Below are 27,265 nucleotides of genomic sequence, written 5' to 3'. Positions count from 1 at the left end.
GTATACCCTAGAACTTGACCCAGCATGGGACTCCAGCTAGCTGTGGAAGCAGCCCAAGAGGTTAAGCTGGGGACCCCACAGTCTAGAGCCACTCTGGCTCCCTCCCACGGAACTCGCCGGAGGGCAGAGTAGCGCCAGCATTCATTCCCAAGGAAAGCCAGGTGCACACCCGTTCTCCCAGCCAGTCCGCCACCAGGACCCGGTTCAGAGCCCAAGAGCAGAACCAGTTCTGGAGTTGGCTTGGCGCCACTCCAGAAGGCTGTGGGCTGTTTCCTTCCAGAAGGCACAGGGATAGGCGGTCAGCCTGGTGACCTTCTCTCCTGCTTCGGCACCGTGTCAAGTTGCAGAACGGGCCGCTGGCCCAGGGTTGGTAAACACCCACTGGCAGAGGGGACCCAAAGCCCGCACCAGTGCCTGAGGCATCTCCACCCTCTTCCCAGAAGGGGCGGCATGCAGAGTTACCGCCAAAGGCTGAAGTAGCCAAGATATTGACGAAAGGAGACAAGTCCCATTGTTAAGTAGTGTTTTTTTGTTTTCTTTTTTTGTTTCTTTTTTTTAACCAGGGACCTAAGGACAGAAGGATGTCTTGGGGACCAACAGACACAGTTCATCTCCACAAGCCCCTGTCTGGTGACACCTGTTCTCAGTCCCGGGAGGAGGATATGGGAGGACAGGTATGTGATACCAACTATCGCCAGGGTAGATGGAGGAACGTTTCGCCAGAGGCTGTCCTTAGGGGCTCGCAGATGGAAAGGAAATGCAAGGGGTAGTGGGGGGCAGCTGTGTTCAGGAGGTTGCAGTGGATCGCATCCATCACTTGGGCATTAGCGCTCTTCCACTCAATGCTCTCTCTAGCACCTCTGGGCTGGGAAACCCTGACAATACATCTTTAAAAACTGCGCCAGTATTTCTGGGGTGAATACCAGGACGAGTACTGCTAGGTGAAGATTGCAACGGCAGACTCGGATAGGAGTTGCCGACTGTTGTGCCAGACAGGGGGGCCCAACACCCTACCCTCCGGGGGAACTGCACTGGACTTTCGTGTCCACAGGTTCTGCCCAGGACGGCTGGATGCCAGGACAGACCTACGGGTCTGTGAGGGAACCATGCGAACTACACGAAGGGGAGGAGATGGAGCAGGGAAAGAGGCAGGGACAGGGGCAGTGGAAGGGGCTGGAGCTGGGGCAGGTGCCCCGGGCGATGTCCAGCGCAGGATCCAGGCCAGGAGCCGGGACTAGGTCAGAATTAGGGGCACAGGCGAGGACAGGGGAGGAGTCCGTGGCCTGGGTCAGGGCAGCCGAAGGGGCAGGATCAGGGACACCAGCTGGGTGTGGGGAAAGAAGAATGGCAGAAGCACGGGCAGGGGAAGGGGCAGCAGCTGTCTCCAGGGCAGGCGAAGGGGCAGGGGCCGGGCAAGGGGAATGAGTCCTTGCAGGGACTGGGGCAGGGGCTGGGTGTGGGGCAGTAAGAGGGGCGCAGGCCGGGGAAGGGGCCGGGGCCAAGGCCGGGGCAGGGGATGGGGCAGGGGCAGCAACAGGGTTTGGAGCTGGGTCAGGTGCAGTGGTGCTGGCTGGTCCAGGATGCAGGGCAAGAGCTGGGCCTGTGGCAGGATGAGGGTTCCAGGCAGGGACGGGTAAAGGCGCAGGATCTTGAGAGTAGCAGGAGCAGGGCCCGGGGCAGGAGCAAGCCCCAGCTCTTCCTGGGCAGCGTCAGGCTCTACGGGGCCCGGTTCCTGGTCACCTGCTGGCGGCTGGTCCCCGGCTGAGGTGGCGGCAGGCACCGTCTCCCAATCCCCAGCTCCTGCTGATGTCAGGAGGGGCCCGAGCTCCTTGCCAGGAGCAGCTGGGAGAGGAGAGAAGGTCCCGCGCTTGCCTGCCTCTGCATGTGCCTTGGCGCCCACAGGACCCAGGCGGGGCGTGGCGGAGAGGCCGCAGCCAGGGAAGGAACCCTCAGCGGGACGGCTCCCCGAGGGCAGTGTCCCCGCTGGGTGCTCTGAGCCCAGTCCTTGCTCCTGGCCCCCCACCAGACTGTGGGGCTCGTCCCTGTGGGCCCAGCACCGACCCGTCCCCGCACACGCCTAGGCACCCAGCCCGCCCCACCTTCTCACCCTGGGGCTAGTTTCGGCAGGTGGCCTGGCAGGCTAGAAAGACTTTCCTGGGACTGTGGACTCCTGGGTCAGAGAGGAGGTGGTGTCCGCCTGCCTCTTCTCTTCCTCCCTGGCCTTCTGCAAAGACAGGGACCGGTCGCTGGCCCGGAGCCATCCCAGCCCCGCCTGGCCGACCCCACTGTCCTCTTGCCCGGGCCCCCTGCTGCTCCCACATGGGCCACAAACCTGTGCTTGCCAAGCGCTACCCCCGGTGCCGGAACCCACACCTGCAGGGCTCTGGGGATCGACCCTGGCCAGGAGCTCACATCCCCCACACCTGTCCCACCCAGGCAGCCTTGACCTTGACCGCGACCTGCCCACCAGGCATCAGACCCCTCAGACACCTGCTCCTGCTCAGGAAGGCCCCACCGCACGTGAGCCCTCCTTCCAGACACATGTATGCACAGGCAAGCTCACAGACACACACACACACACACACACACACACACAGACACATAAACACACATACACACACAAAGCCAGCGGATGAGGGGACCCGTGGCTGCGCCGGTCGCAGGTGTAGGTGCAGGGGTTGGGACAGGGGCCAGCACAGGAGCTGGGCCTGGTGCATGAGCTGGGACCGGGGCAGGAGCAGGAGCAAGGGGAAGGACAGGGTCAGCAGGAGCGGCCCGTGCAGCATGCAGGGCTGGAGCTGGGTCAGGGCCAGGAAGAGGAGTGCAGGCAGGGCCAGGGGAAAGGGCAGGAGCAAGGGGCAGGAGCTGGGTGTGGGGCAGGAACAGGTGTCTGGTGGGAACAGGGAGAGGCAGGGGAAGAGACAGTGGCCCTGCGAGGGGCAAAGGGAGGGGCAGCGGTCTTGGCCGAGGCCGGGGAAGCGGCAGGGCCTGGGTGTGGAGCAGCAAGAGGGACCCAGGCAGGAGCAGGAGAAGGGGCAGGAGCAGGGGCAGGACCTGGGTCTCGGGCAGGAGCAGGGGCCCAGGCAGGGAGAGGCGAAGACACAGGGGCCCTGAGAGGGGCAAGGGAAGGGCCAGTGGTCCTTGGAGGGGCAGGGGAAGGGGGTGGGCAAGCGGCAGGGGCAGGGGCAGGAGCAGGAGGACGGGTGGGGTCTGGAGCAGGAACAGGGACCCAGGGAGGAACACGGGAAGGGGCAGTCTTCCAGGCAGGGAAAGGGGCAGGGGCAGGAAGAGGTGCAGGGCATGCGTGTGGGGCAGGAATCGGGGCAGAGGCAACGGCACGGACAGGGGCAGGGGCAGGGGCAGGGGCCGGATCCAGGGTAGGAACTGGGCCTGGGGCAGGAAGGAGGGCAGAGGCAGGGGCAGGGGAGTGGCCAGTGGTCCTGGCGGGGTTTGGAGAAGGGGCAGGAGCTGGGTCTGGGGCAGGAGCAGGGGCACAGGCCGGCGAAGGGGTAGGGGTCCTGGCAGGGGCAGAGGCAGGGGCAGGGCAAGGGGCAGGGATCCTGGCAGGGGCAAGGGAAGGGGCCGTGGAAGGGGCTGGAGCTGGGAGAGGTGTCCCGGCGATGGCTGGCGCAGGATCCAGGGCCCGAGCTGGGACTGGGTCAGGATCAGGGGCACAGGCGGGGACAGGGCAGGTGTCCGTGGCCGGGGTCGGGGCAGGCGAAGGGGCAGGATCAGATACAGGAGCTGGGTGTGGGGCCAGAAGAAGGGCAGAGGCACGGGCAGGGGAAGGGGCAGCAGCTGTCTCCGGGGCAGGCGAAGGGGCAGGGGCCGGGCAAGGGGAATGAGTCCTTGCAGGGGCTGGGGCAGGGGCTGGGTGTGGGGCAGTAAGAGGGGCGCAGGCCGGGGAAGGGGCCGGGGCCAAGGCCGGGGCAGGGGACGGGGCAGGGGCAGCGGCAGGGTTTGGAGCTGGGTCAGGTGCAGTGGTGCTGGCTGGTGCAGGATGCAGGGCAGGAGCGGGGCCTGTGGCAGGATGAGGGGCCCAGGCAGGGACGGGGGAAGGCGCAGGATCGTGAGAGGAGCAGGAGCAGGAGCAGGGCCCGGGGCAGGAGCAGGCCCCAGCTCTTCCTGGGCAGCGTCAGGCTCTGCAGGGCCCGGTTCCTGGTCACCTGCTGGCGGCTGGTCCCCGGCTGAGGTGGCGGCAGGCACCGTCTCCCAATCCCCAGCTCCTGCTGATGTCAGGAGGGGCCCGAGCTCCTTGCCAGGAGCAGCTGGGAGAGGAGAGAAGGTCCCGCGCTTGCCTGCCTCTGCGTGTGCCTTGGCGCCCACAGGACCCAGGCGGGGCGTGGCGGAGAGGCCGCAGCCAGGGAAGGAACCCTCAGCGGGACGGCTCCCCGAGGGCAGTGTCCCCGCTGGGTGCTCTTAGCCCAGTCCTTGCTCCTTGGCCCCCACCAGCCTGTGGGGCTCGTCCATGTGGGCCCAGCACCGACCTGTCCCCGCACAGGCCCAGGTACCCAGCCCCGGCCCGCCTTCTCACCCTGGGGCTCGGCTTGCGCAGGTGGCCTGGCAGGCTCGGAAGCCTTTCCTGGGCCTGCGGACTCCTGGGTCAGAGAGGATGTGGTGTCTGCCTGCCTCTTCTCTTCCTCCGTGGCCTTCTGAAAAGACAGGGACCGGTCGCTGGCCCGAAGCCTTCCCGGCCCCGCCCGGCTGACCCCACTGTCCTCTTGCCCGGTCCCCCTGCTGCTCCCACCTGGGTCCCAGACTTGTGCCTGCCCAGCCCTACCCCCGGTCCCGGGACCCACACCTGCAGGGCCCGGGACCCACACCTGCAGGGCTCTGGGGATCGACCCTGGCCAGGAGCTCACATCCCCCACACCTGTCCCACCCAGCCAGCCTTGACCTTGACCGCGACCTGCCCACCGGGCATCTGACCCCTCATCCACCTGCTCCTGCTCAGGAAGGCCCCACCGCACGTGAGCCCTCCTTCCAGACACATACCTGCACAGGCACGCTCATAGCCACACACACACACACACACACACACACACACACACACTCACACAAAAACACATACACACGCAAACCCAGCGGTTGAGGGGACCCGTGGCTGCGCCCGTCGATGCGAGCGTGTGGGGCTGGGCGGCCGGCTCTGGCCTCCCGGTGTCACCTTAGTCTCCTTTCGGCCGAAAGGCCAGAGGCGTCGGGCAGCCCTGAAAGGACCTCCCGAGCGCGGGGAAGTGGTAGGCGGGCGCGCTGTCCTCCGTCTCCACCGTCCCGAGTTTGGGAGGCAGCATGCGAACATGGTGTCGGTTGGACGATGTCCAAAGCAACGAGCTGCGCAGGGGGGCGTCCCTGGAATGTGGGTGCCTGGTGACGTGGGTTCCAATTCTGTTGGGCTCTGTGGTCAGGGAAGTGAGGTCACCGCTTCCTGGGGACCCCTGCCCCGACTTCCTCCTCACACCGGAGCCCCCGAGGGCCCCTCCCCCAGCCGCTCCGTGCTCACCCCCACCCCATGCCGCGTCCAGACAGTGGCCCCCACACATCGGACTTGTTTCGGTGGTGCTGACGGCAGCAGGCCACCGCGCTGAGCCCTGCCCGCATGCAGGGGCCCGTCGGTGTTGGGCATGCACCCGCGTGTGCAATGGGGTGGGGGGGGCGGTCAGGGAGTCAGCGTGGGTCCGGCTCGGGAGATCCTCCCGAGGAGACTCCCAGGTTCCCACTCACAGCTGCGTGTGTGTTCCCGTGGGTCCACGCCCTGTCCGAACCCGGGGTGTGCTCAGCGTGTGCGTTTCAGCCACGTGGTCTGTGCCAGGAGGGGTCTCACGGGGATGCCGTTGCAGGAGGCAGTTCCTGGGCAGGAGCGACGGGGTTCTTCAGGAACCTCGAGACCGTCAGCGAGCATCTCTTCCCACGACGGGTCGAGGGACTCGTCGTGGGCTGCGCGTGCGTGGGTGTGTCCCTGCGTGGGTGCGGGCGTGCACGGGGCCCGATGGGAACGGGGTTCCGGACCCGGCAGCGGCCAGGGTGTGTGTGGGGTGCTTCGGGGGACGGGACCGAGCTAGGCCAGGGCCTGGCCATCCCTGCTGAGGGGAAGGTGAGCCAGCCCACACGGAGGACCGGCGGGCAGGAAGAGCCTTGTGGCCACGGGGCCGGCGAGCCCGGGCTGGTCCTTCCTTGGCAGGACGCATGTGGGCAGCTCCGGTTCCCTGCTCGGAGCCCGGGGGACCCGCGGCCCCCACGGGAGATCGTTTCTTGTGCAGCGGAAGGCCTTGTGCCCTCGGGCTCCGGGCTCCCGGGAGCACAGCTGAGGATGAGCCCATCCTCGGAGCCGCCATCCGCCGTGGGTGCGGGGGTCCTCCCACGCCGGCCCGTCCACAACTCCGTCCTTGTTGTCGGCATAGTCGATGCATGGAGGGCGGCAGAGGGGGCCGTGGGTGAAGAGCCCGGCGTGGGAAGTGGGGCCCACACTCACGGTGCTGGGGGTTCCTCCTTCCGAGGAAGCCGGGGCAGGACTCCAGGCAGAAGCAGAGGGGGAGCTGGGGCATGGTGGCCGCCCGGTCCCTCACCGGCTGAGCGAGGTCGTGGATACCCCCAGGCCCCTCTGGTCCTTGTTTTGGACCTCAGTCCACAGAGGGTAGCCGCTCGGTCAAGGCAGGATGGCAAGTCCGGTGCAAAGACAGCAAGTGGCCGAGACCCGGCACAGTGGGGTTGTCGGTGGAGACAAGAGGGTGCGGTGGCCAATGCTGGAGAGGGTCTCGGCCTTGGCCTCGGGGCACCCGGGCTGGCGCGGCTCTGCCTTCCTGTGGAGGCCCTCGCGCGCCGCCCGCCCTCGGGCACCTGCCGCCGCGGGAGCACCTGCCCCCTCCTCTCTGCCGAGGGCTCTCTCCTGTGCCAGCCGTGCCTCCTCCCACGCCAGCCAGCGGCTGCCGGCCGTGCAGCCCGGGAGCCTGGACATCCCGACGACCACCTTCCCCCGCCGGGGGACCGAGCCGTGCGGGTGGGATGCGGTCTCCCAGTGGGCCTGAGGTCAAGGCCTCCCCACGGCGCTCCCTGCCCTGCTTTGGGCTCATTGCGCCCTGTCCCCACTCAGCTCCCTGGGCCCAGGTCCTCCTCCGTTGGTGGAACAGCCTCGGCCCGGGCTCCCCACAGTGGGCCCGGGAGCGGCTCGTCCGGACCTTCTGGCCTGGCGCCTCCCTGCCTGGCCTAGTGGCCCCCCGGTTGGCCTCCCGGGCTGGTCCGAGGCGACCCAGCGCAGGCAGGCTCAGGGCACTGCACCGGAGATGTCCGGGGACCCCCGAGCGAGCGCCCAGGCCTGGCCCAGCGCACCGGGCTTGTGAGGGGCCCAGCGCTGGAGGCGGGCGTCCCGCCACGGGGCACGGGGTGTGTCCTGGTCATGGCGGCCCCACGTGGTGGGTGTGGCCCCTGAGGGATCCCAGAAGAGGCAGGAGAGACACGGGGGTCGACAGGACATTGCTTCCCAAGGAGGACGACGTCAGGCTCAGAGCACCTGCGAGGTCCTTAGGAAAACTCGGAGGCCCTGGCGATGTTGGCTGCGATGCTGTCCCTGGGGCCCAAGAGTGGTGCCCCAAAGCCCCAGTCAACACGGCCCGACGCAGTCTTTGGGGCTTCGGGAGATCGGGGCCGGTGGGCCATGAGGACGCCCAGGGCGTCACGTGGAGGATATCCTGACTTGGCGTCCCTTTTCGGGACTCGATGTTTCTGGAGGCAGTGCTAAGCCTCGTTCTCTTCCGCCCTCTGTGCAGCCGGCCCCCGTGTTCCGCAGCGGATTCCAGGTGGCCATCCCGCTGCTCACCCTGAGGACCGTGCCCCGTCAGCGCCCACAGTGACCGTGAGTGCCCCGGGGACAGGGACCATGTGGTTGGGGCTGCTCCCCCGGGATGAAGGCCCAGGGCTCAGTTGCCCGCTGGGACCCCAGAGCCTCTGCTGGGTGAGGGAGGAATGGAGGGAGTCAAGCTGGGGGAGAGGGAGGAAAGGAGGGAGGGAAAGAAGAGGAAGGCCTAGACGGGGAGGGAGGGCAGGAGGGAGGGAAGGAAGGACTGAGGGACTGAAGGCGTGAGGGAGGGAGGCCGTGAAAGCACAGGAGTGCGGCCCATGCCTCTGGAGTCCTTGGGTGGAGGGAGGTGCGAGGGCGTCCCCGGCCAGACCCTGGATGGTGGTTCAGGGCAGGTGCATCTGTCCTCGCCGTCCTGCCCTTCCTCCTCCTGGGCCATCCTGGATGGCCTTCTGCCATCCTGGACCCTGTCCACCTCCTCATCCACCAATTGTGACTGTTCCCAGGAGCAGGGGGGGCAGGAGGGCTCTCAGGAGGGGCTTCCCGGATCCGGTGCCCCGGAGGAGACTGGGACGGTTAGCTCCAGGACGTTGTCACCTGAGCACTGGGACCGAGGACGGCGTCCACGTCCCTGGGCATGAGCGCTCCCCGACTGCCTCACCCTGCTCTCTCCCTTCTGGCGTGAAACACCGTGCCAGAGGTGGCGGGCTGAGTCCCGGGAGCACTGCTAGGTGATGGGTGCCCCTGCGGGCTGGGATGGGTGCTGCCCGCTGTGGTCCCAGACAGGGGTGCCCGTCCCCCTTCTCTCCGGGTGACGTGCCCTGGACCTCCGTGTCGGCACGTTCTCCCCAGGGCTGCTGGTCCTCAGGCCAGACACCGGCCGGTCTGAGGGGGACGCGCGCTGCCTCCGTAGGGTTTCCTTGGCCAGAGGCCTTCCCGGGGAGCTCCCGCATCGCTGACACGGGCTCCCCGCGTGGCCTGTCCGCCCCCGGCCCCCCGCACCCCCCCCATCCACCTGGCATGCTTTCGGTCTGTGTCGTTGTGGGACCCGGTGCCTTGGAGCCTGGTGGGCACCAGAGGCCGGGGAGAGCTTTCTCTGGCCTTGGGTTGTGAGCGATGGGTATGCCGTGTGGGGTGTGTCTTCCAGCTGTGTGCCTCGCCCTGGTGTGTGTGCAGGCCCCAGGAGGAAGCTGCCGGGTCGCGTCTGGGGTCCAGCTGTGGTGTCCCGGAGGGAACAGGGGTCTCGGCCCTGACCTTGGGCCCCTCTGCACTCAAGGGCCCTCCGTGATCCCGTCTCCTCTAGAACCCTTCGGGATTTTCGGTATGGCAGGGGGCAAGTTCCACGTCCAAGTCGCCCAGGACAAAACCCAGTCCCCTTTGAAAAGAGGTGGGCAGACACCCGGGCACCTCCAGAGTCATTCCCCTCCCAGAAATGTCCAGATCCGGGGAAGGAAGGGAGAGAGAAAGCAGCTGAGGCGTGGCGAGGGGCCGGACTAGGGGAGCAATGGGCAGGGAGGGCTTGGGCTCAGGGTCCCCTTCGGGGAAGGAGTTGTTCCACAGCGATGTTCTGGGCTGTTGGGGGGCGGTGGGGGGGGCGGGGGGGGCGGCGGCGCCGGGGACGGACTTAGGGTTGAGCACGGGTTCCACGGAAAAACGATGCATTTTATTTAAAAGAGATAGGCGAGATCGTCGAGGGCATGCAAAGCTAGGATGACGGTGAGACCGAAGCAGAGAGAAAGAACCCAGGCGGAGGGGAGGAACCGTGGCGGCGGGCCATCGGGGTCGGGGCATGGAACGGAGTTTACCCGTCCAGGGAGCTCTCCCCGCAGAGCGGGGGGCTCTGGATGGGGCTCTGGGAGCCCCGCAGGAGCAGGGGTAGGGGCAGGGGTTGGGACAGGGGCCGGCACAGGAGCTGGGCCTGGTGCATGAGCTGGGACCGGGGCAGGAGCAGGAGCAAGGGGAGGGACAGGGTCAGCAGGAGCGGCCGGTGCAGCAGGCAGGGCTGGAGCTGGGTCAGGGCCAGGAAGAGGAGTGCAGGCAGGGCCAGGGGAAAGGGCAGGAGCAAGGGGCAGGAGCTGGGTGTGGGGCTGGAACAGGTGTCCGCTGGGAACAGGGAGAGGCAGGGGAAGAGACAGTGGCCCTGCGAGGGGCAAAGGGAGGGGCAGCGGTCCTGGCCGAGGCCGGGGAAGCGGCAGGGCCTGGGTGTGGAGCAGCAAGAGGGACCCAGGCAGGAGCAGGAGAAGGGGCAGGAGCAGGGGCAGGACCTGGGTCTCGGGCAGGAGCAGGGGCCCAGGCAGGGAGAGGCGAAGACACAGGGGCTCTGAGAGGGGCAAGGGAAGGGCCAGTGGTCCTTGGAGGGGCAGGGGAAGGGCGAGGGCAAGCGGCAGGGGCAGGGGCCGGAGCAGGAGGACGGGTGGGGTCTGGAGCAGGAACAGGGACCCAGGGAGGAACACGGGAAGGGGCAGTCTTCCAGGCAGGGGAAGGGGCAGGGGCAGGAAGAGGTGCAGGGCATGCGTGTGGGGCAGGAATCGGGGCAGAGGCAATGGCACGGACAGGGGCAGGGGCAGGGGCAGGGGCCGGATCCAGGGTAGGAACTGGGCCTGGGGCAGGAAGGAGGGCAGAGGCAGGGGCAGGGGAGTGGCCAGTGGTCCTGGCGGGGTTTGGAGAAGGGGCAGGAGCTGGGTCTGGGGCAGGAGCAGGGTCACAGGCAGGTGAAGGGGTAGGGGTCCTGGCAGGGGCAGAGGCAGGGGCAGGCCAAGGGGCAGGGATCCTGGAAGGGGCAAGGGAAGGGGCCGTGGAAGGGGCTGGAGCCGGGAGAAATGTCCCGGCGATGGCTGGCGCAGGATCCAGGGCCCGAGCCGGGACTGGGTCAGGATCAGGGGCACAGGCGGGGACAGGGCAGGTGTCCGTGGCCGGGGTCGGGGCAGGCGAAGGGGCAGGATCAGATACAGGAGCTGGGTGTGGGGCCAGAAGAAGGGCAGAGGCACGGGCAGGGGAAGGGGCAGCAGCTGTCTCCGGGGCAGGCGAAGGGGCAGGGGCCGGGCAAGGGGAATGTGTCCTTGCAGGGGCTGGGGCAGGGGCTGGGTGTGGGGCAGTAAGAGGGGCGCAGGCCGGGGAAGGGGCCGGGGCCAAGGCCGGGGCAGGGGACGGGGCAGGGGCAGCGGCAGGGTTTGGAGCTGGGTCAGGTGCAGTGGTGCTGGCTGGTGCAGGATGCAGGGCAGGAGCGGGGCCTGTGGCAGGATGAGGGGCCCAGGCAGGGACGGGGGAAGGCGCAGGATCGTGAGAGGAGCAGGAGCAGGAGCAGGGCCCGGGGCAGGAGCAGGCCCCAGCTCTTCCTGGGCAGCGTCAGGCTCTGCGGGGCCCGGTTCCTGGTCACCTGCTGGCGGCTGGTCCCCGGCTGAGGTGGCGGCAGGCACCGTCTCCCAATCCCCAGCTCCTGCTGATGTCAGGAGGGGCCCGAGCTCCTTGCCAGGAGCAGCTGGGAGAGGAGAGAAGGTCCCGCGCTTGCCTGCCTCTGCGTGTGCCTTGGCGCCCACAGGACCCAGGCGGGGCATGGCGGAGAGGCCGAAGCCAGGGAAGGAACCCTCAGCGGGACGGCTCCCCGAGGGCAGTGTCCCCGCTGGGTGCTCTGAGCCCATTCCTTGCTCCTGGCCCCCCACCAGCCTGTGGGGCTCGTCCCTGTGGGCCCAGCACCGACCCGTCCCCGCACACGCCCAGGCACCCAGCCCGGCCCCTCCTTCTCACCCTGGGGCTCGGCTTGCGCAGGTGGCCTGGCAGGCTCGGAAGCCTTTCCTGGGCCTGCGGACTCCTGGGTCAGAGAGGAGGTGGTGTCCGCCTGCCTCTTCTCTTCCTCCGTGGCCTTCGGTAAAGACAGGGACCGGTCGCTGGCCCGGAGCCATCCCAGGCCCGCCCGGCCGACCCCACTGTCCTCTTGCCCGGTCCCCCTGCTGCTCCCACGTGGGCCCCAGACCTGTGCCTGCCCAGCCCTACCCCCGGTCCCGGGACCCACACCTGCAGGGCCCGGGACCCACACCTGCAGGGCTCTGGGGATCGACCCTGGCCAGGAGCTCACATCCCCCACACCTGTCCCACCCAGCCAGCCTTGACCTTGACCGCGACCTGCCCACCGGGCATCTGACCCCTCATCCACCTGCTCCTGCTCAGGAAGGCCCCACCGCACGTGAGCCCTCCTTCCAGACACATACCTGCACAGGCACGCTCATAGCCACACACACACACACACACACACACACACACACACACTCACACAAAAACACATACACACGCAAACCCAGCGTTTGAGGGGACCCGTGGCTGCGCCCGTCGATGCAAGCGTGTGGGGCTGGGCGGCCGGCTCTGGCCTCCCGGTGTCACCTTAGTCTCCTTTCGGCCGATAGGCCAGAGGCGTCGGGCAGCCCTGAAAGGACCTCCCGAACGCGGGGAAGTGGTAGGCGGGCGCGCTGTCCTCCGTCTCCACCGTCCCGAGTTTGGGAGGCAGCATGCGAACATGGTGTCGGTTGGACGATGTCCAAAGCAACGAGCTGAGCAGGGGGGCGTCCCTGGAATGTGGGTGCCTGGTGACGTGGGTTCCAATTCTGTTGGGCTCTGTGGTCAGGGAAGTGAGGTCACCGCTTCCTGGGGACCCCTGCCCCGACTTCCTCCTCACACCGGAGCCCCCGAGGGCCCCTCCCCCAGCCGCTCCGTGCTCACCCCCACCCCATGCCGCGTCCAGACAGTGGCCCCCACACATCGGACTTGTTTCGGTGGTGCTGACGGCAGCAGGCCACCGCGCTGAGCCCTGCCCGCATGCAGGGGCCCGTCGGTGTTGGGCATGCACCCGCGTGTGCAATGGGGTGGGGGGGGCGGTCAGGGAGTCAGCGTGGGTCCGGCTCGGGAGATCCTCCCGAGGAGACTCCCAGGTTCCCACTCACAGCTGCGTGTGTGTTCCCGTGGGTCCACGCCCTGTCCGAACCCGGGGTGTGCTCAGCGTGTGCATTTCAGCCACGTGGTCTGTGCCAGGAGGGGTCTCACGGGGATGCCGTTGCAGGAGGCAGTTCCTGGGCAGGAGCGACGGGGTTCTTCAGGAACCTCGAGACCGTCAGCGAGCATCTCTTCCCACGACGGGTCGAGGGACTCGTCGTGGGCTGCGCGTGCGTGGGTGTGTCCCTGCGTGGGTGCGGGCGTGCACGGGGCCCAATGGGAACGGGGTTCCGGACCCGGCAGTGGCCAGGGTGTGTGTGGGGTGCTTCGGGGGACGGGACCGAGCTAGGCCAGGGCCTGGCCATCCCTGCTGAGGGGAAGGTGAGCCAGCCCACACGGAGGACCGGCGGGCAGGAAGAGCCTTGTGGCCACGGGGCCGGCGAGCCCGGGCTGGTCCTTCCTTGGCAGGACGTATGTGGGCAGCTCCGGTTCCCTGCTCAGAGCCCGGGGGACCCGCGGCCCCCACGGGAGATCGTTTCTTGTGCAGCGGAAGGCCTTGTGCCCTCGGGCTCCGGGCTCCCGGGAGCACAGCTGAGGATGAGCCCATCCTCGGAGCCGCCATCCGCCGTGGGTGCGGGGGTCCTCCCACGCCGGCCCGTCCACATCTCCGTCCTTGTTGTCGGCATAGTCAATGCAGGGAGGGCGGCAGAGGGGGCCGTGGGTGAAGAGCCCGGCGTGGGAAGTGGGGCCCACACTCACGGTGCTGGGGGTTCCTGCTTCCGAGGAAGCCGGGGCAGGACTCCAGGCAGAAGCAGAGGGGGAGCTGGGGCATGGTGGCCGCCCGGTCCCTCACCGGCTGAGCGAGGTCGTGGATACCCCCAGGCCCCTCTGGTCCTTGTTTTGGACCTCAGTCCACAGAGGGTAGCCGCTCGGTCAAGGCAGGATGGCAAGTCCGGTGCAAAGACAGCAAGCGGCCGAGACCCGGCACAGTGGGGTTGTCCGTGGAGACAATAGGGTGCGGTGGCCAATGCTGGAGAGGGTCTCGGCCTTGGCCTCGGGGCACCCGGGCTGGCGCGGCTCTGCCTTCCTGTGGAGGCCCTCGCGCGCCGCCCGCCCTCGGGCACCTGCCGCCGCGGGAGCACCTGCCCCCTCCTCTCTGCCGAGGGCTCTCTCCTGTGCCAGCCGTGCCTCCTCCCACGCCAGCCAGCGGCTGCCGGCCGTGCAGCCCGCGAGCCTGGACATCCCGACGACCACCTTCCCCCGCCGGGGGACCGAGCCGTGCGGGGGGGATGCGGTCTCCCAGTGGGCCTGAGGTCAAGGCCCCCCCACGGCGCTCCCTGCCCTGCTTTGGGCTCATTGCGCCCTGTCCCCACTCAGCTCCCTGGGCCCAGGTCCTCCTCCGTTGGTGGAACAGCCTCGGCCCGGGCTCCGCACAGTGGGCCCGGGAGCGGCTCTTCCGGACCTTCTGGCCTGGCGCCTCCCTGCCTGGCCTAGGGGCCCCCCGGTTGGCCTCCCGGGCTGGTCCGAGGCGACCCAGCGCAGGCAGGCTCAGGGCACTGCACCGGATATGTCCGGGGACCCCCGAGCGAGCGCCCAGGCCTGGCCCAGCGCACCGGGCTTGTGAGGGGCCCAGCGCTGGAGGTGGGCGTCCCGCCACGGGGCACGGGGTGTGTCCTGGTCATGGCGGCCCCACGTGGTGGGTGTGGCCCCTGAGGGATCCCAGAAGAGGCAGGAGAGACACGGGGGTCGACAGGACATTGCTTCCCAAGGAGGACGACGTCAGGCTCAGAGCACCTGCGAGGTCCTTAGGAAAACTCGGAGGCCCTGGGGATGTTGGCTGCGATGCTGTCCCTGGGGCCCAAGAGTGGTGCCCCAAAGCCCCAGTCAACACGGCCCGACGCAGTCTTTGGGGCTTCGGGGGATCGGGGCCGGTGGGCCCTGAGGACGCCCAGGGCGTCACGTGGAGGATATCCTGACTTGGCGTCCCTTTTCGGGACTCGATGTTTCTGGAGGCAGTGCTAAGCCTCGTTCTCTTCTGCTCTCTGTGCAGCCGGCCCCCGTGTTCCGCAGCGGATTCCAGGTGGCCATCCCGCTGCTCACCCTGAGGACCGTGCCCCGTCAGCGCCCACAGTGACCGTGAGTGCCCCGGGGACAGGGACCATGTGGTTGGGGCTGCTCCCCCGGGATGAAGGCCCAGGGCTCAGTTGCCCGCTGGGACCCCAGAGCCTCTGCTGGGTGAGGGAGGAATGGAGGGAGTCAAGCTGGGGGAGAGGGAGGAAAGGAGGGAGGGAAAGAAGAGGAAGGCCTAGACAGGGAGGGAGGGCAGGAGGGAGGGAAGGAAGGACTGAGGGACTGAAGGCATGAGGGAGGGAGGCCGTGAAAGCACAGGAGTGCGGCCCATGCCTCTGGAGTCCTTGGTTGGAGGGAGGTGCGAAGGCGTCCCCGGCCAGACCCTGGATGGTGGCTCAGGGCAGGTGCATCTGTCCTCGCCGTCCTGCCCTTCCTCCTCCTGGGCCATCCTGGATGGCCTTCAGCCATCCTGGACCCTGTCCACCTCCTCATCCACCAATTGTGACTGTTCCCAGGAGCAGGGGGGGCAGGAGGGCTCTCAGGAGGGGCTTCCCGGATCCGGTGCCCCGGAGGAGACTGGGACGGTTAGCTCCAGGACGTTGTCACCTGAGCACTGGGACCGAGGACGGCGTCCACGTCCCTGGGCATGAGCGCTCCCCGACTGCCTCACCCTGCTCTCTCCCTTCTGGCGTGAAACACCGTGCCAGAGGTGGCGGGCTGAGTCCCCGGACGAGCACTGCTAGGTGATGGGTGCCCTGCGGGCTGGGATGGGTGCTGCCCGCTGTGGTCCCAGACGGGTGCCCGTCCCCCTTCTGTCCGGGGGACGTGCCCTGGACCTCCGTGTCGGCACGTTCTCCCCAGGGCTGCTGGTCCTCAGGCCAGACACCGGCCGGTCTGAGGGGGACGCGCGCTGCCTCCGTAGGGTTTCCTTGGCCAGAGGCCTTCCCGGGGAGTTCCCGCATCGCTGACACGGGCTCCCCGCGTGGCCTGTCCGCCCCCGGCCCCCCGCACCCCCCCCCATCCACCTGGCATGCTTTCGGTCTGTGTCGTTGTGGGACCCGGTGCCTTGGAGCCTGGTGGGCACCAGAGGCCGGGGAGAGCTTTCTCTGGCCTTGGGTTGTGAGCGATGGGTATGCCGTGTGGGGTGTGTCTTCCAGCTGTGTGCCTCGCCCTGGTGTGTGTGCAGGCCCCAGGAGGAAGCTGCCGGGTCGCGTCTGGGGTCCGGCTGTGGTGTCCCGGAGGGAACAGGGGTCTCGGCCCTGACCTTGGGCCCCTCTGCACTCAAGGGCCCTCCGTGATCCCGTCTCCTCTAGAACCCTTCGGGATTTTCGGTATGGCAGGGGGCAAGTTCCACGTCCAAGTCGCCCAGGACAAAACCCAGTCCCCTTTGAAAAGAGGTGGGCAGACACCCGGGCACCTCCAGAGTCATTCCCCTCCCAGAAATGTCCAGATCCGGGGAAGGAAGGGAGAGAGAAAGCAGCTGAGGCGTGGCGAGGGGCCGGACTAGGGGAGCAATGGGCAGGGAGGGCTTGGGCTCAGGGTCCCCTTCGGGGAAGGAGTTGTTCCACAGCGATGTTCTGGGCTGTTGGGGGGCGGTGGGGGGGGCGGGGGGGGCGGCGGCGCCGGGGACGGACTTAGGGTTGAGCACGGGTTCCACGGAAAAACGATGCATTTTATTTAAAAGAGATAGGCGAGATCGTCGAGGGCATGCAAAGCTAGGATGACGGTGAGACCGAAGCAGAGAGAAAGAACCCAGGCGGAGGGGAGGAACCGTGGCGGCGGGCCATCGGGGTCGGGGCATGGAACGGAGTTTACCCGTCCAGGGAGCTCTCCCCGCAGAGCGGGGGGCTCTGGATGGGGCTCTGGGAGCCCCGCAGGAGCAGGGGTAGGGGCAGGGGTTGGGACAGGGGCCGGCACAGGAGCTGGGCCTGGTGCATGAGCTGGGACCGGGGCAGGAGCAGGAGCAAGGGGAGGGACAGGGTCAGCAGGAGCGGCCGGTGCAGCAGGCAGGGCTGGAGCTGGGTCAGGGCCAGGAAGAGGAGTGCAGGCAGGGCCAGGGGAAAGGGCAGGAGCAAGGGGCAGGAGCTGGGTGTGGGGCTGGAACAGGTGTCCGCTGGGAACAGGGAGAGGCAGGGGAAGAGACAGTGGCCCTGCGAGGGGCAAAGGGAGGGGCAGCGGTCCTGGCCGAGGCCGGGGAAGCGGCAGGGCCTGGGTGTGGAGCAGCAAGAGGGACCCAGGCAGGAGCAGGAGAAGGGGCAGGAGCAGGGGCAGGACCTGGGTCTCGGGCAGGAGCAGGGGCCCAGGCAGGGAGAGGCGAAGACACAGGGGCTCTGAGAGGGGCAAGGGAAGGGCCAGTGGTCCTTGGAGGGGCAGGGGAAGGGCGAGGGCAAGCGGCAGGGGCAGGGGCCGGAGCAGGAGGACGGGTGGGGTCTGGAGCAGGAACAGGGACCCAGGGAGGAACACGGGAAGGGGCAGTCTTCCAGGCAGGGGAAGGGGCAGGGGCAGGAAGAGGTGCAGGGCATGCGTGTGGGGCAGGAATCGGGGCAGAGGCAATGGCACGGACAGGGGCAGGGGCAGGGGCAGGGGCCGGATCCAGGGTAGGAACTGGGCCTGGGGCAGGAAGGAGGGCAGAGGCAGGGGCAGGGGAGTGGCCAGTGGTCCTGGCGGGGTTTGGAGAAGGGGCAGGAGCTGGGTCTGGGGCAGGAGCAGGGTCACAGGCAGGTGAAGGGGTAGGGGTCCTGGCAGGGGCAGAGGCAGGGGCAGGCCAAGGGGCAGGGATCCTGGAAGGGGCAAGGGAAGGGGCCGTGGAAGGGGCTGGAGCCGGGAGAAATGTCCCGGCGATGGCTGGCGCAGGATCCAGGGCCCGAGCCGGGACTGGGTCAGGATCAGGGGCACAGGCGGGGACAGGGCAGGTGTCCGTGGCCGGGGTCGGGGCAGGCGAAGGGGCAGGATCAGATACAGGAGCTGGGTGTGGGGCCAGAAGAAGGGCAGAGGCACGGGCAGGGGAAGGGGCAGCAGCTGTCTCCGGGGCAGGCGAAGGGGCAGGGGCCGGGCAAGGGGAATGTGTCCTTGCAGGGGCTGGGGCAGGGGCTGGGTGTGGGGCAGTAAGAGGGGCGCAGGCCGGGGAAGGGGCCGGGGCCAAGGCCGGGGCAGGGGACGGGGCAGGGGCAGCGGCAGGGTTTGGAGCTGGGTCAGGTGCAGTGGTGCTGGCTGGTGCAGGATGCAGGGCAGGAGCGGGGCCTGTGGCAGGATGAGGGGCCCAGGCAGGGACGGGGGAAGGCGCAGGATCGTGAGAGGAGCAGGAGCAGGAGCAGGGCCCGGGGCAGGAGCAGGCCCCAGCTCTTCCTGGGCAGCGTCAGGCTCTGCGGGGCCCGGTTCCTGGTCACCTGCTGGCGGCTGGTCCCCGGCTGAGGTGGCGGCAGGCACCGTCTCCCAATCCCCAGCTCCTGCTGATGTCAGGAGGGGCCCGAGCTCCTTGCCAGGAGCAGCTGGGAGAGGAGAGAAGGTCCCGCGCTTGCCTGCCTCTGCGTGTGCCTTGGCGCCCACAGGACCCAGGCGGGGCATGGCGGAGAGGCCGAAGCCAGGGAAGGAACCCTCAGCGGGACGGCTCCCCGAGGGCAGTGTCCCCGCTGGGTGCTCTGAGCCCATTCCTTGCTCCTGGCCCCCCACCAGCCTGTGGGGCTCGTCCCTGTGGGCCCAGCACCGACCCGTCCCCGCACACGCCCAGGCACCCAGCCCGGCCCCTCCTTCTCACCCTGGGGCTCGGCTTGCGCAGGTGGCCTGGCAGGCTCGGAAGCCTTTCCTGGGCCTGCGGACTCCTGGGTCAGAGAGGAGGTGGTGTCCGCCTGCCTCTTCTCTTCCTCCGTGGCCTTCGGTAAAGACAGGGACCGGTCCCTGGCCCGGAGCCATCCCAGGCCCGCCCGGCCGACCCCACTGTCCTCTTGCCCGGTCCCCCTGCTGCTCCCACGTGGGCCCCAGACCTGTGCCTGCCCAGCCCTACCCCCGGTCCCGGGACCCACACCTGCAGGGCCCGGGACCCACACCTGCAGGGCTCTGGGGATCGACCCTGGCCAGGAGCTCACATCCCCCACACCTGTCCCACCCAGCCAGCCTTGACCTTGACCGCGACCTGCCCACCGGGCATCTGACCCCTCATCCACCTGCTCCTGCTCAGGAAGGCCCCACCGCACGTGAGCCCTCCTTCCAGACACATACCTGCACAGGCACGCTCATAGCCACACACACACACACACACACACACACACACACACACACTCACACAAAAACACATACACACGCAAACCCAGCGTTTGAGGGGACCCGTGGCTGCGCCCGTCGATGCAAGCGTGTGGGGCTGGGCGGCCGGCTCTGGCCTCCCGGTGTCACCTTAGTCTCCTTTCGGCCGATAGGCCAGAGGCGTCGGGCAGCCCTGAAAGGACCTCCCGAACGCGGGGAAGTGGTAGGCGGGCGCGCTGTCCTCCGTCTCCACCGTCCCGAGTTTGGGAGGCAGCATGCGAACATGGTGTCGGTTGGACGATGTCCAAAGCAACGAGCTGAGCAGGGGGGCGTCCCTGGAATGTGGGTGCCTGGTGACGTGGGTTCCAATTCTGTTGGGCTCTGTGGTCAGGGAAGTGAGGTCACCGCTTCCTGGGGACCCCTGCCCCGACTTCCTCCTCACACCGGAGCCCCCGAGGGCCCCTCCCCCAGCCGCTCCGTGCTCACCCCCACCCCATGCCGCGTCCAGACAGTGGCCCCCACACATCGGACTTGTTTCGGTGGTGCTGACGGCAGCAGGCCACCGCGCTGAGCCCTGCCCGCATGCAGGGGCCCGTCGGTGTTGGGCATGCACCCGCGTGTGCAATGGGGTGGGGGGGGCGGTCAGGGAGTCAGCGTGGGTCCGGCTCGGGAGATCCTCCCGAGGAGACTCCCAGGTTCCCACTCACAGCTGCGTGTGTGTTCCCGTGGGTCCACGCCCTGTCCGAACCCGGGGTGTGCTCAGCGTGTGCGTTTCAGCCACGTGGTCTGTGCCAGGAGGGGTCTCACGGGGATGCCGTTGCAGGAGGCAGTTCCTGGGCAGGAGCGACGGGGTTCTTCAGGAACCTCGAGACCGTCAGCGAGCATCTCTTCCCACGACGGGTCGAGGGACTCGTCGTGGGCTGCGCGTGCGTGGGTGTGTCCCTGCGTGGGTGCGGGCGTGCACGGGGCCCGATGGGAACGGGGTTCCGGACCCGGCAGTGGCCAGGGTGTGTGTGGGGTGCTTCGGGGGACGGGACCGAGCTAGGCCAGGGCCTGGCCATCCCTGCTGAGGGGAAGGTGAGCCAGCCCACACGGAGGACCGGCGGGCAGGAAGAGCCTTGTGGCCACGGGGCCGGCGAGCCCGGGCTGGTCCTTCCTTGGCAGGACGTATGTGGGCAGCTCCGGTTCCCTGCTCAGAGCCCGGGGGACCCGCGGCCCCCACGGGAGATCGTTTCTTGTGCAGCGGAAGGCCTTGTGCCCTCGGGCTCCGGGCTCCCGGGAGCACAGCTGAGGATGAGCCCATCCTCGGAGCCGCCATCCGCCGTGGGTGCGGGGGTCCTCCCACGCCGGCCCGTCCACATCTCCGTCCTTGTTGTCGGCATAGTCAATGCAGGGAGGGCGGCAGAGGGGGCCGTGGGTGAAGAGCCCGGCGTGGGAAGTGGGGCCCACACTCACGGTGCTGGGGGTTCCTGCTTCCGAGGAAGCCGGGGCAGGACTCCAGGCAGAAGCAGAGGGGGAGCTGGGGCATGGTGGCCGCCCGGTCCCTCACCGGCTGAGCGAGGTCGTGGATACCCCCAGGCCCCTCTGGTCCTTGTTTTGGACCTCAGTCCACAGAGGGTAGCCGCTCGGTCAAGGCAGGATGGCAAGTCCGGTGCAAAGACAGCAAGCGGCCGAGACCCGGCACAGTGGGGTTGTCCGTGGAGACAATAGGGTGCGGTGGCCAATGCTGGAGAGGGTCTCGGCCTTGGCCTCGGGGCACCCGGGCTGGCGCGGCTCTGCCTTCCTGTGGAGGCCCTCGCGCGCCGCCCGCCCTCGGGCACCTGCCGCCGCGGGAGCACCTGCCCCCTCCTCTCTGCCGAGGGCTCTCTCCTGTGCCAGCCGTGCCTCCTCCCACGCCAGCCAGCGGCTGCCGGCCGTGCAGCCCGCGAGCCTGGACATCCCGACGACCACCTTCCCCCGCTGGGGGACCGAGCCGTGCGGGGGGGATGCGGTCTCCCAGTGGGCCTGAGGTCAAGGCCCCCCCACGGCGCTCCCTGCCCTGCTTTGGGCTCATTGCGCCCTGTCCCCACTCAGCTCCCTGGGCCCAGGTCCTCCTCCGTTGGTGGAACAGCCTCGGCCCGGGCTCCGCACAGTGGGCCCGGGAGCGGCTCGTCCGGACCTTCTGGCCTGGCGCCTCCCTGCCTGGCCTAGGGGCCCCCCGGTTGGCCTCCCGGGCTGGTCCGAGGCGACCCAGCGCAGGCAGGCTCAGGGCACTGCACCGGATATGTCCGGGGACCCCCGAGCGAGCGCCCAGGCCTGGCCCAGCGCACCGGGCTTGTGAGGGGCCCAGCGCTGGAGGTGGGCGTCCCGCCACGGGGCACGGGGTGTGTCCTGGTCATGGCGGCCCCACGTGGTGGTTGTGGCCCCTGAGGGATCCCAGAAGAGGCAGGAGAGACACGGGGGTCGACAGGACATTGCTTCCCAAGGAGGACGACGTCAGGCTCAGAGCACCTGCGAGGTCCTTAGGAAAACTCGGAGGCCCTGGGGATGTTGGCTGCGATGCTGTCCCTGGGGCCCAAGAGTGGTGCCCCAAAGCCCCAGTCAACACGGCCCGACGCAGTCTTTGGGGCTTCGGGGGATCGGGGCCGGTGGGCCCTGAGGACGCCCAGGGCGTCACGTGGAGGATATCCTGACTTGGCGTCCCTTTTCGGGACTCGATGTTTCTGGAGGCAGTGCTAAGCCTCGTTCTCTTCCGCCCTCTGTGCAGCCGGCCCCCGTGTTCCGCAGCGGATTCCAGGTGGCCATCCCGCTGCTCACCCTGAGGACCGTGCCCCGTCAGCGCCCACAGTGACCGTGAGTGCCCCGGGGACAGGGACCATGTGGTTGGGGCTGCTCCCCCGGGATGAAGGCCCAGGGCTCAGTTGCCCGCTGGGACCCCAGAGCCTCTGCTGGGTGAGGGAGGAATGGAGGGAGTCAAGCTGGGGGAGAGGGAGGAAAGGAGGGAGGGAAAGAAGAGGAAGGCCTAGACAGGGAGGGAGGGCAGGAGGGAGGGAAGGAAGGACTGAGGGACTGAAGGCATGAGGGAGGGAGGCCGTGAAAGCACAGGAGTGCGGCCCATGCCTCTGGAGTCCTTGGTTGGAGGGAGGTGCGAAGGCGTCCCCGGCCAGACCCTGGATGGTGGCTCAGGGCAGGTGCATCTGTCCTCGCCGTCCTGCCCTTCCTCCTCCTGGGCCATCCTGGATGGCCTTCAGCCATCCTGGACCCTGTCCACCTCCTCATCCACCAATTGTGACTGTTCCCAGGAGCAGGGGGGGCAGGAGGGCTCTCAGGAGGGGCTTCCCGGATCCGGTGCCCCGGAGGAGACTGGGACGGTTAGCTCCAGGACGTTGTCACCTGAGCACTGGGACCGAGGACGGCGTCCACGTCCCTGGGCATGAGCGCTCCCCGACTGCCTCACCCTGCTCTCTCCCTTCTGGCGTGAAACACCGTGCCAGAGGTGGCGGGCTGAGTCCCCGGACGAGCACTGCTAGGTGATGGGTGCCCTGCGGGCTGGGATGGGTGCTGCCCGCTGTGGTCCCAGACGGGTGCCCGTCCCCCTTCTGTCCGGGGGACGTGCCCTGGACCTCCGTGTCGGCACGTTCTCCCCAGGGCTGCTGGTCCTCAGGCCAGACACCGGCCGGTCTGAGGGGGACGCGCGCTGCCTCCGTAGGGTTTCCTTGGCCAGAGGCCTTCCCGGGGAGTTCCCGCATCGCTGACACGGGCTCCCCGCGTGGCCTGTCCGCCCCCGGCCCCCCGCACCCCCCCCCATCCACCTGGCATGCTTTCGGTCTGTGTCGTTGTGGGACCCGGTGCCTTGGAGCCTGGGGGGCACCAGAGGCCGGGGAGAGCTTTCTCTGGCCTTGGGTTGTGAGCGATGGGTATGCCGTGTGGGGTGTGTCTTCCAGCTGTGTGCCTCGCCCTGGTGTGTGTGCAGGCCCCAGGAGGAAGCTGCCGGGTCGCGTCTGGGGTCCGGCTGTGGTGTCCCGGCGGGAACAGGGGTCTCGGCCCCGACCTTGGGCCCCTCTGCACTCAAGGGCCCTCCGTGATCCCGTCTCCTCTAGAACCCTTCGGGATTTTCGGTATGGCAGGGGGCAAGTTCCACGTCCAAGTCGCCCAGGACAAAACCCAGTCCCCTTTGAAAAGAGGTGGGCAGACACCCGGGCACCTCCAGAGTCATTCCCCTCCCAGAAATGTCCAGATCCGGGGAAGGAAGGGAGAGAGAAAGCAGCTGAGGCGTGGCGAGGGGCCGGACTAGGGGAGCAATGGGCAGGGAGGGCTTGGGCTCAGGGTCCCCTTCGGGGAAGGAGTTGTTCCACAGCGATGTTCTGGGCTGTTGGGGGGCGGTGGGGGGGGGCGGGGGGGGCGGCGGCGCCGGGGACGGACTTAGGGTTGAGCACGGGTTCCACGGAAAAACGATGCATTTTATTTAAAAGAGATAAACGAGAGCGTCGAGGGCATGCAAAGCTAGGATGACGGTGAGACCGAAGCAGAGAGAAAGAGCCCAGGCGGAGGGGAGGAACCGTGGCGGCGGGCCATCGGGGTCGGGGCATGGAACGGAGTTTACCCGTCCAGGGAGCTCTCCCCGCAGAGCGGGGGGCTCTGGATGGGGCTCTGGGAGCCCCGCAGGAGCAGGGGTAGGGGCAGGGGTTGGGACAGGGGCCGGCACAGGAACTGGGCCTGGTGCATGAGCTGGGACCGGGGCAGGAGCAGGAGCAAGGGGAGGGACAGGGTCAGCAGGAGCGGCCGGTGCAGCATGCAGGGCTGGAGCTGGGTCAGGGCCAGGAAGAGGAGTGCAGGCAGGGCCAGGGGAAAGGGCAGGAGCAAGGGGCAGGAGCTGGGTGTGGGGCTGGAACAGGTGTCCGGTGGGAACAGGGAGAGGCAGGGGAAGAGACAGTGGCCCTGCGAGGGGCAAAGGGAGGGGCAGCGGTCCTGGCCGAGGCCGGGGAAGCGGCAGGGCCTGGGTGTGGAGCAGCAAGAGGGACCCAGGCAGGAGCAGGAGAAGGGGCAGGAGCAGGGGCAGGACCTGGGTCTCGGGCAGGAGCAGGGGCCCAGGCAGGGAGAGGCGAAGACACAGGGGCCCTGAGAGGGGCAAGGGAAGGGCCAGTGGTCCTTGGAGGGGCAGGGGAAGGGCGCGGGCAAGCGGCAGGGGCAGGGGCCGGAGCAGGAGGACGGGTGGGGTCTGGAGCAGGAACAGGGACCCAGGGAGGAACACGGGAAGGGGCAGTCTTCCAGGCAGGGGAAGGGGCAGGGGCAGGAAGAGGTGCAGGGCATGCGTGTGGGGCAGGAATCGGGGCAGAGGCAACGGCACGGACAGGGGCAGGGGCAGGGGCAGGGGCCGGATCCAGGGTAGGAACTGGGCCTGGGGCAGGAAGGAGGGCAGAGGCAGGGGCAGGGGAGTGGCCAGTGGTCCTGGCGGGGTTTGGAGAAGGGGCAGGAGCTGGGTCTGGGGCAGGAGCAGGGGCACAGGCCGGCGAAGGGGTAGGGGTCCTGGCAGGGGCAGATTCAGGGGCAGGGCAAGGGGCAGGGATCCTGGCAGGGGCAAGGGAAGGGGCCGTGGAAGGGGCTGGAGCCGGGAGAGGTGTCCCGGCGATGGCTGGCGCAGGATCCAGGGCCCGAGCCGGGACTGGGTCAGGATCAGGGGCACAGGCGGGGACAGGGCAGGTGTCCGTGGCCGGGGTCGGGGCAGGCGAAGGGGCAGGATCAGATACAGGAGCTGGGTGTGGGGCCAGAAGAAGGGCAGAGGCACGGGCAGGGGAAGGGGCAGCAGCTGTCTCCGGGGCAGGCGAAGGGGCAGGGGCCGGGCAAGGGGAATGAGTCCTTGCAGGGGCTGGGGCAGGGGCTGGGTGTGGGGCAGTAAGAGGGGCGCAGGCCGGGGAAGGGGCCGGGGCCAAGGCCGGGGCAGGGGACGGGGCAGGGGCAGCGGCAGGGTTTGGAGCTGGGTCAGGTGCAGTGGTGCTGGCTGGTGCAGGATGCAGGGCAGGAGCGGGGCCTGTGGCAGGATGAGGGGCCCAGGCAGGGACGGGGGAAGGCGCAGGATCGTGAGAGGAGCAGGAGCAGGAGCAGGGCCCGGGGCAGGAGCAGGCCCCAGCTCTTCCTGGGCAGCGTCAGGCTCTGCGGGGCCCGGTTCCTGGTCACCTGCTGGCGGCTGGTCCCCGGCTGAGGTGGCGGCAGGCACCGTCTCCCAATCCCCAGCTCCTGCTGATGTCAGGAGGGGCCCGAGCTCCTTGCCAGGAGCAGCTGGGAGAGGAGAGAAGGTCCCGCGCTTGCCTGCCTCTGCGTGTGCCTTGGCGCCCACAGGACCCAGGCGGGGCGTGGCGGAGAGGCCGCAGCCAGGGAAGGAACCCTCAGCGGGACGGCTCCCCGAGGGCAGTGTCCCCGCTGGGTGCTCTGAGCCCAGTCCTTGCTCCTGGCCCCCCACCAGCCTGTGGGGCTCGTCCCTGTGGGCCCAGCACCGACCCGTCCCCGCACACGCCCAGGCACCCAGCCCGGCCCCTCCTTCTCACCCTGGGGCTCGGCTTGCGCAGGTGGCCTGGCAGGCTCGGAAGCCTTTCCTGGGCCTGCGGACTCCTGGGTCAGAGAGGAGGTGGTGTCCGCCTGCCTCTTCTCTTCCTCCGTGGCCTTCGGCAAAGACAGGGACCGGTCGCTGGCCCGGAGCCATCCCAGGCCCGCCCGGCCGACCCCACTGTCCTCTTGCCCGGTCCCCCTGCTGCTCCCACGTGGGCCCCAGACCTGTGCCTGCCCAGCCCTACCCCCGGTCCCGGGACCCACACCTGCAGGGCCCGGGACCCACACCTGCAGGGCTCTGGGGATCGACCCTGGCCAGGAGCTCACATCCCCCACACCTGTCCCACCCAGCCAGCCTTGACCTTGACCGCGACCTGCCCACCGGGCATCTGACCCCTCATCCACCTGCTCCTGCTCAGGAAGGCCCCACCGCACGTGAGCCCTCCTTCCAGACACATACCTGCACAGGCACGCTCATATCCACACACACACACACACACACACACACACACACACACACACGCGCACGCACACACACACACACACACACACACACAGACTCACACAAAGACACATACACACGCAAACCCAGCGGTTGAGGGGACCCGTGGCTGCGCCCGTCGATGCGAGCGTGTGGGGTTTGGGCGGCCGGCTCTGGCCTCCCGGTGTCACCTTAGTCTCCTTTCGGCCGAAAGGCCAGAGGCGTCGGGCAGCCCTGAAAGGACCTCCCGAGCGCGGGGAAGTGGTAGGCGGGCGAGCTGTCCTCCGTCTCCACCGTCCCGAGTTTGGGAGGCAGCATGCGAACATGGTGTTGGTTGGACGATGTCCAAAGCAACGAGCTGCGCAGGGGGGCGTCCCTGGAATGTGGGTGCCTGGTGACGTGGGTTCCAATTCTGTTGGGCTCTGTGGTCAGGGAAGTGAGGTCACCGCTTCCTGGGGACCCCTGCCCCGACTTCCTCCTCACACCGGAGCCCCCGAGGGCCCCTCCCCCAGCCGCTCCGTGCTCACCCCCCACCCCATGCCGCGTCCAGACAGTGGCCCCCACACATCGGACTTGTGTCGGTGGTGCTGACGGCAGCAGGCCACCGCGCTGAGCCCTGCCCGCATGCAGGGGCCCGTCGGTGTTGGGCATGCACCCGCGTGTGCAATGGGGTGGGGGGGGGCGGTCAGGGAGTCAGCGTGGGTCCGGCTCGGGAGATCCTCCCGAGGAGACTCCCAGGTTCCCACTTACAGCTGCGTGTGTGTTCCCGTGGGTCCACGCCCTGTCCGAACCCGGGGTGTGCTCAGCGTGTGCGTTTCAGCCACGTGGTCTGTGCCAGGAGGGGTCTCACGGGGATGCCGTCGCAGGAGGCAGTTCCTGGGCAGGAGCGACGGGGTTCTTCAGGAACCTCGAGACCGTCAGCGAGCATCTCTTCCCACGACGGGTCGAGGGACTCGTCGTGTTCTGCGCGTGCGTGGGTGTGTCCCTGCGTGGGTGCGGGCGTGCACGGGGCCCGATGGGAACGGGGTTCCGGACCCGGCAGCGGCCAGGGTGTGTGTGGGGTGCTTCGGGGGAGGGGACCGAGCTAGGCCAGGGCCTGGCCATCCCTGCTGAGGGGAAGGTGAGCCAGCCCACACGGAGGACCGGCGGGCAGGAGGAGCCTTGTGGCCACGGGGCCGGCGAGCCCGGGCTGGTCCTTCCTTGGCAGGACGCATGTGGGCAGCTCCGGTTCCCTGCTCGGAGCCCGG

The sequence above is a fragment of the Meles meles genome, unplaced genomic scaffold (genome assembly GCF_922984935.1).
Source record: "Meles meles unplaced genomic scaffold, mMelMel3.1 paternal haplotype, whole genome shotgun sequence".
Taxonomy (NCBI): Eukaryota; Metazoa; Chordata; class Mammalia; order Carnivora; family Mustelidae; genus Meles; species Meles meles.
Note: the sequence above shows the minus strand (reverse complement) of the source record.